Raw genomic sequence first — 9,225 nt, 5'->3', positions numbered from 1 at the left:
TGATGCTCCGGTATGTAACACACTCCACTTCTTGTCAAATCCAGTATGGCAAGGTCACTGCATGCTTTCCGAAATTTGAGCAGCCCTTTCGGGTTTTCAACTCAAATCCTCTTTGGTCTCAAGACTCCCTTTGCTGGTTTTCACATTGGCCTCTCCATTTTTTTTTAGAAGTCTCAAAGCACCGTTTGTGGGTTTTCACCTCGGGTTCCCTTCTCTTTAGACAAAGTACTTCTTGACTGAATCTAAATTCACTGGATTGGGTAAACTCTTTCCATCCATTTCTGTCAGAATCAGTGCACCACCAGAGAAAGCCTTATTCACAACATACGACCCTTCCCAATTCGGCATCCATTTTCCTCTAAAGTCCTTCTGTATGGGAAGAATCTTTTTCAGTACAAGGTCCCCTTCGTGAAATTCTCTTGGACGAACTTTCTTGTCATAAGCTTGCATCATCCGCTTCTGATATATCTGACCATGACGAATAGCCCTTAACCTTTTTTCTTCAATCAAATTCAGTTGATCATACCGGGACTGAATCCATTCTGCTTCATCCAGCTTGATCTCTGATAAAATTCGAAGAGAAGGTATTTCCACTTCAATGGGTAACACTGCCTCCATCCCATAAACCAACGAGAAAGGAGTTGCCCCAGTAGAAGTTCTGATGGACGTTCGATAAGCCAAGAGTACAAATGGTAATTTCTCATGCCAATCTCTGTAGGTCTCAGTCATTTTCCCCACTATCTTCTTGATGTTTTTGTTGGGAGCTTCCATTGCCCCATTCATTTTTGGGTGATATGGAGATGAATTATGATATTTGATCTTGAATTGGCTGCAAACTTCTGCAATCATGCTGTTATTCAAGTTCAATGCATTATCCGATATAATCCTCTCAGGCATTCCATACCGACAAATAATCTCTTTTTTCAAGAATCGACTTACTGCCGGCTTGGTAGCACTAGCATATGAAGCCGGCTCTACCTATTTCGTGAAGTAGTCGATGATCACGAAAATGAAACGATGCCCATTCAAAGCTTTTAGTGATATTGGCTCAATGACATCCATGCCCACATGGAAAAGGGCCATGGAAAAGTCATAACATGTAAGAGTGAAGGTGGTACTTGAATCTTGTCCCCATATATCTGGCATTTATGACATTTCTTGGGATAACTGGTACAATCTCCTTCCATAGTAGACCAATAATATCCAAACCTCATGATCTGCCTTGCCATTGTAAAGCCATTAGCATATGTCCCACAAACGCCTTCATGTACTTCTTCCAAGATTTGTCTAGCTTCCACAGCATCGACACATCTCAAAACTACTTGATCTTTCCTTCTTTTATAAAGGATATCCCCATCTAGTACATATCCACAGGCTAACCTCCTCAAAGTTCTTTTATCATTCTCAGTTGCCTGCTCAGGATATTCACGATTTCTCACATATCGTAGTATATCTTGATACCAATAATGGTCATCCTTTTCCTCTTCTTCGATGTTACAGCAATAAGCTGGATCCTCAAAAATACTCATCTGAATTGGTCTAACATCCTCTTTTTTATTTGCTTTAATCATGGAAGCTAGTGTTACTAAAGCATCTGCCATCTGCCGCTCAAATCCCCATGATGCATGCTTCATACTCGACCATATTGTTCGTGCAGTGAAAATCCAATTTACATGTAAATTGATAATGATCACCATTTGAGGATACCAAGACTACCCTAATTCCATTTCCTACCACGTTGGTTGCGCCGTCAAAGTTCAGCTTCCATGGATTTCTTCAATAGTTGCCACATACATCAACTCCTCATTAGGGAAATCAAAGCTTAATGGCTCATAATCTTCTAGAGCTCTGCTAGCCAGAAATTCTGCTATCGCACTCCCTTTTATAGCCTTTTGACTCACATAGACTATATCAAACTCTGAAAGCAGTACTTGCCATCTTGCCATTCTTCCATTTAGGGCTGTTGACTCCATCATGTACTTTAATGGATCAAGTTTCAAAATTATCCAAGTCGTATGATATAGCATATATTTCCTCAACCTTCGAGTCGTCCAGATTAAAGCATAACACAACTTCTCAATTGGCGAATATCTCATCTCACACTCTGTGAATTTCTTGTTAAGGTAATATATCGCCTTCTCCTTTCTTCCTGACTCGTCACGTTGACCTAGCGCACACCCCATAAAATTACTAAACACTGATAAGTACAAAATTAATGGTCTATCTGGACTAGACGGAGATAACACTGGAGCGTTTAACAAGTATTGCTTAACTTATCAAAAGCATTCTGGCATTCCTCATCCCAAGTACCTTGGTTGTGTTTTCTAATGAGGCAAAATATAGAATCACATTTCTCAGTTAATTTTGAAATAAACCGAGCGATATAATTCAACCTTCCAAGAAAACCCCAAATTTCCTTCTGCGTACGTGGTGGAGGCAATTCTCGTATGGCTCTAACCTTGTCCGAGTCAACTTATATTCCCTTTTCGCTAACCACAAAGCCCAATAATTTCCTCGACCTAGCTCCGAAGGTGCACTTTGCCAATTTAAGCTTCAACTGAAACTTCCTCAACTCAGGAACAACTTCCTCAAGACTTCAATATGCTCCGTCTCTGTTCGAGATTTGGCAATCATGTCATCAACATACACCTCAATCTCCTTGTGCATCATATCATGGAATAAGGTCACCATAGCCCTTTGATATGTTGCCCCTGCATTCTTCAGCCCAAAGGGCATTACCTTGTAACAAAAGGTGCCCCACAATGTTATGAAGGTGGTTTTATCCATGTCCTCAGGATGTATTTTTATCTGATTGTACCCTGAGAAGCCATCCATAAAAGAAAACAACGAATATCCCGCAGTATTGTCCACCAAAGTGTCGATTGCGGTAAAGGAAAGTTGTCTTTTGGGCTAGCTTTGTTCAAATCTCTGTAATTAACACACATTCGTACCTTCCCATCCTTCTTTGGGACAGGCACAATGTTAGCCACCCATTCTGAATACTTAACCTCTTGTAGGAATCCAGTATCAAACTACTTCTTGACTTCATCTTTTATCTTCAATACAATATCAGGCCTCATCCTTCATAATTTTTGTTGGACTGGCTTGCAATCTTGTCTTATGGGGAGACAATGTACCACGATATCAGTATTCAAACCCAGCATATCCTCATATGACCATGCAAAGATATCTTTTAATTCACGTAGTAGCTCAACAAGACCTTATCTCGTTTCCTTTGCAATATGTGTCCCTGTTTTCACCTCTTTTCCTTCCTCTAAGACTACAATCTCTATTGCCTCTTTCTCCCAAGGTAGGATTTGTTTCTCCTCTTGTTTCACCATTCTTAACAGATCTGGAGACACATTACAATCCCTGTCATCCTCAAAATCCTGAGGTTCTTCTAAATACATATCTTGCTCAAAAGAGAATTCAGGATTTGTAATATCAATGCTCATGTCGTTGATATTTAGGGACCTGCGGGGTACGAAAGAATATACAAAGAATGAATGAATTTTAAGAATGTTTATTTATGCTTTATGTATGAAATAAAAAATTTGAAAGAATTTAAAGAGGTCAAAAGAATATTGATCGGTATAAAAGAATATTCACTCAGATTGATAACAAAAGTCGTGTTTTATTGAAATGCAAATATCCGAACATGAGTTTATTTTACAAATTAAATCTTACTACTCCTAGGCTTTAGAGCAATAAGAGTGTTCTGAAAATTACTCTGAAAAATCTTTAAAAACTACAGGAAGTTCCTCTGCAACCCAATTATTTAAAGAGCTTTCCGATTCATAAGGACGAATGCCCTCAAGGTTTCTTCATTCAGACTCTTCATTATGTACAGCATTGATGTGATAATTTCCTTTTTCGTGCAACCCTCTCTCAGGGTGAATTATCCCTCCTGATATAAAGGTTTGGGATATATGAGGGAACGTCATCAGTTCCCACTCTACTTCTCTTCCACTTAAACGCGCCCTTCTTTTTTCTTGACGCTTCTCTATTTCTTTTCTCCTCTACTTATGATCTGGCCTGAAACCCAAGCCAAAACGGTCTCTCTTCTCCTTTAGTTCTGGAACTTGAATCCCTCCTTGGAGATATCTTTCCAATCCTTTTCCTGGCAAGGCTCCTTTTCCCACTGTCATCTGCAAACCCATTCTTATGGTTCTGGATATCCTAGGCACCGGCACCTCATTCCCCTCTGAAATAAATGTTGCATTAACGAATTCTAAGGAGCGAAAAGAATACTCAACAGCCTCCTCGTTTGCCTCTATATAGGGTGCGTCATTGGTAACCGTTGCTATGATGTCTTCCTTTGCATTTATGGTGACCAGCTGTTCGTCTGTTACTAGCTTTAATTTCTGGTGCAAAGATGAGGGTATTGCTCCTGCCGAATGTATCCAAGGCCTCCCCAACAAGCAATTATAAGAGGGCTTGATGTCCATCACTATAAAGTCTACCTCATACATGTTTGGTCCGATTAACAAGGGGATATCAATTCTTCCAATGATATTTCTTTCTGTGCCATCAAATGCCCTCACTACATTATGGCATGTTTTCATGTGAGAACTGTCTATGGGCAATCTGTTCAATGTGAACAATGGCAGGATATTTAAAGCTGACCCATTATCAATAAGCACACTCAGCAATGTATATCCTTTGCAGCGAGTGGTGATGTGCAAAGCTTTAGCTGATCCCATGCCACCAGGTGGGATTTCATCATCATTAAAATAAATGAAGTTGTCAGCGCTTATGTTACTAACCAATCGATCCAACTTGTTGACGGATATATCATTAGTAACGTAAGTCTCGTTGAGAACTTTCATTAATGCCTCACGATGTACCTCTGAACTCAGAAGCAAAGCCAACACTGATATACGAGCTGGTTGTTTGTGCAATTGTTCAACCACGCTATACTCATTGTGTTTCAGGAATTTTAGTAACTCTCTAGCTTCTTCTTCTTTTACTGGTTCATTAACAACTACCTCAGCCCTATTCTCCTTCTCAACGTTAAAGGCTCTCACTTTCGTAGGCTCAACTCTGATGCCTTTTGTATCATAACGTTTCTCACTACGTGTGTAGGATCCTTCAACTTGAGTGTCCTTAGAAGTACTAGCTACATCTTCTCTCTTCTGTATTGTCACATTGCAGTCATAATTCTAGGGCACCCTCTTGTTATCCTTATAAGAAAAGGGAACGAGCTTGTGAATTATGACTTTCGGTGCTGTTTGTGTCTCAACTTCATTATTCCTTGGTATAGAAATAATGATCCTTGGCCGGTTGATTCTTTGATTCTTTGGTTCACCTTCCAATGCATATACATGACCCTTATCTGAGCCAGCTTCATAAACTTCCAGCTCTTTATTATTCATAAGGCTTTGTACCAAAGCCTTAAAATCGTCATATTCCTAGATCTCGTGTCCCTTTTCTGCATGGAACTCGCAGTAGTCCCTTGCTCATTTATTTCCCTCTTCAAAGATTATCATTTCTCTTTTCACCTTTTCTTCCCATATTACTTTCATCGGCATTCTTACCTCAACCACGTCCTCTTTAATCCTTCTCATACCAGTGTCCCCAATTGCGTTTACCCCTTGATCACCATGGTTTGGCAACGGTTTCTCTGTACTAGGGGTGTCATCAAATTTTACGACCCCCATCTTGATCAGTCTTTCCACTATTTTTTTAAAGTCAGTGCAATTTTCGATTAAATGCCCTGATATCCCTGTATGGTATTCATATTTGGCATTTGCATTGTACTATTTGAGATATGGGGGTTTTAATGGTTTCAAATGAAAAAGAGCTATTGCATGCGCATTAAATAGACTTTGATAAAGCTCTCGATACGTCACCGGGATAAGCGTAAATGAGACCTTCTTAGAATTATGTCTTGAACCAGATCCCTGCTTTTGAGAATCCTGTTGCCCAACTGTAGTTGCTCTAGGTTGACTAACCGTAATCGTTTTTGAGTTATAACTACTTGTATTGTTCACTTTATTATCTTTCCTTCTTGGGGCCGATCTTTTAACAGTTTCCCCCTCTATCTTACCACCCCTTATGGTGTTCTCAATCATTTCTCCTGCCATAACTATATTAGCAAAGCTCTTGGAAGTATTTCCAATCATGTGAGTAATGAATGGGGCCTTCAAAGTGTTAATGAACAGCATGGTAGTTTCTTTCTCTAAGAGCAGTGGTTGAACTTGAATGGCAACCTCCCTCCTCCTCTGTGCATATTGCCTAAAGCTCTCATTAGGCTTCTTTTCCATGTTCTGCAAAGTGATTCTATCAGGAGTCATGTTAGTCACATGATCATATTGCTGCATAAAGGCTTGCGCTAAGTCTCTCCAAGAACTGATCCTTGCGCGACTCAATTGATTATACCACCTAGCTGCTGCCCCAACCAAACTATCCTGAAAACAATGGATAAATAATTGATCATTGTTTACATAGCCAGTTATCCGTCTACAAAACATGGTGATATGGGCTTCAGGGTAAGTAGTCCCATTGTACTTCTCAAACTCCAGCATCTTGAACTTATGAGGAAGTACCAAATCTGGGACCAAACTCAAGTCCTTGGCATCAATTCCCTGACAATTATCAGCATTTTCCAATGCCTTAAATTTCTCCTCTAACCATCTGCAACGTTCCTCTAATTGTCTTGATGATTCGAGTCTCATCTCTTCCTTCTTCGCTACATCTAAATCAAGGATGACTGGATTGGTAGGGTTATCTCCAGGGTTGGATCCTAAGCCAGTTTGGAAATTCATGGGCGTTCCAGCATCAACTTGCCCATATTGAGGCCTTATTGTAACAGACGGCCTTCGAGGATATACCTCAGGTTGAGTTTGCACATGAGGTGGGGTAAAACCCGGAGGATGATCCTCATTATCCTCTTCAGTGATAGTTCTAGGGGTCTTTCCTTTATCTGTTGCCCCCCTCAGCAGCTGAGCCATCTCAACCATCATATTCCTTTGAGCCTCCGACATTTGATCCTTCATCTCCTGTTGGATTTTCGCCAATTGTTCCTGTAATTGCTCTTGCATTTCTTTCTGGATCTACTCAAGTCTTTGATCCATATTCTTTGTCTTAGCCCGTGTACCGTAAGGATGTGTTGCTTCCAGATTTTTCTTTCTTTCACTCTCTCTTTCTCCCTAATAATTTTAACTAATTAGGGTCTTTCTATAAATTTGAATACATATGATGCGATGAGATGCAAATGTATGAACGCAAAAAGATATTGATTCTGATTCAGTTTCTTTTAGAAAACGTTATTTAAGAAACAAAAATCTTTACACAAAACGGATTACAAATACGCCTTAGCCTTCAGGCCCAGAGTTTTAACCCTATCCAATAACAAAGCTAACTCTAGACCTCTATCTGACACTAACTCATATTTTGTACGCAATACATTATCTTGCGCTGCTAGGTCTTATAAATGATCAGCAACCTCTCGAATCTGTACTATAGCTTCTCTCATGAGGTAGTCCCTATCTCTGACTTAATCCTGAAAATGGTGAAGCTCTCCCTTCCAATGCCCTTCTCTTGCCTCGAGCTGCTCAATTAAGTAGCTCACAGGTTCGCAATCTCGCTTCCAACCCTCCAATATTGTGCTTCATTTCCTCGATCTTATCCAGGCTTGCCTTTAACTCGACCGCAGAGTTACGACTTCGATGATGATGAAGAGATCGTCCAAGCTCAATCACCTTAGTTTTTAATCCTTGATTCTCCTTCTCTAGGGCCTGATTATGCGCCTGCATCTCTTGGAACTTCTTCTCCCAATACTCGGCTTTGGCTCTTTCTTCTTGAACCTCTTGTTGCCACTGCTCTGAAGACTTCCCCAATCCAGCTCTCTTCATTGATAACTGTATCTTCTTATATTATGTGTTCAAGTCATCTCGATCTTCCTCAATCTTCCTCTTTTCTTTCCTCTCTTTTTCGACCTCAATTTTATGAATGTCGATGTCTAAGCTTAGGTACATCTTCTCCTCCTCAAGCCTCTTTATCTTTCTCCCGAGCTCCAGATTCTTCCTTTCAAACTCCTGCTTTATTACTTCTAACTCTGATGGAATCACTCGTAAACTCCCCTCCATCGATCGGGCAGCCCCCAAACTCGGCCTAAGGATGTTATCATTGATCCTCTTGCTAAACCACTCTTTGTACTCAAGGGTTATCGTCGGACCTTCAGTCAGAATCTTCACATAGCAAATTTTTTTCCAAGCCTTGGAAATCTCTCGCATCTTCTTCTTATAATGATCCCCTTAATATGAGAAATCACTCTGAGCTAACCCTTGTGTTGCCGGTATAAACTGCCCCGCTTTGTATTACCTTAGGGCGAGTAATGGTACATAACCAACAACTCTCCAAATTCTAGGAAGAGGTACCCAATCAAAACTTCCACAACGATAAAAGACTTCATTAGGAGCCATCCAAGGGGCTTTCCACATTACATCTTCCTCTCGGAGATTCTGAAGCATTTCCATCCATCTCTCCTCTGTAATGCCGTCCCTCCTCGATATGGCTACTGCTTCCCTTAAGGGAGAATAATCCTCAAAGAACACTCGGCAAGGAACCTTATCAACCTTTCAAAAGTGACTGTGGAACCATACTATCAACAACTGTGCGCATCCAATGAATCTACCTTCACCAGCTCTCCGACATGCACTTAAGGATCTAAACGTCTCGGCTAGGATTGCAGGCACAGGTGTATTCTATTTACTAAGTCGATCGAATAAATCAGCAACTGCCTCATCTATGTGCCCCATAGCTTTTGGGAAAATCACCAAACCATACATACTTAAGGCCAAGACATCAACCCTCTTCTTCACATCTGAGTGTGCCAATATCAAATCCCTCAAACTTGCCCACAGAATGAATTTACTATCACCTTTTTGTTGGATTCGAGCTGCGGCCCACTGTTCACTCACCCCTGTAATCATCATTAATTTCTTCACAAAAGTTGGGAGATTAGCAGCCCTAACATAAGCTTTGTTACCTTGAATTTTTAGACAGCGAAGCAGGGTCGTATACTCCTCCAAAGTAGGTACTAAGTCTACCTCTCCAAATGTAAAACAATTATAAGCAGGGTTCCAAAACTGTACCATAGCTCGAAACAGATGCTTATCCACCTTAATGTCTAGCAAATAGGAAAGATCTCCATAATTCTAGTAGAACAGCTACTTAGCCTTGTCATCCCATTGGGCCCAAATGTCCTTCAACTCTTGAAAC

This window comes from Gossypium arboreum, chromosome 11 (assembly GCF_025698485.1).
Source record: "Gossypium arboreum isolate Shixiya-1 chromosome 11, ASM2569848v2, whole genome shotgun sequence".
Classification (NCBI taxonomy): Eukaryota; Viridiplantae; Streptophyta; class Magnoliopsida; order Malvales; family Malvaceae; genus Gossypium; species Gossypium arboreum.
This window is presented reverse-complemented; position numbering follows the sequence as displayed.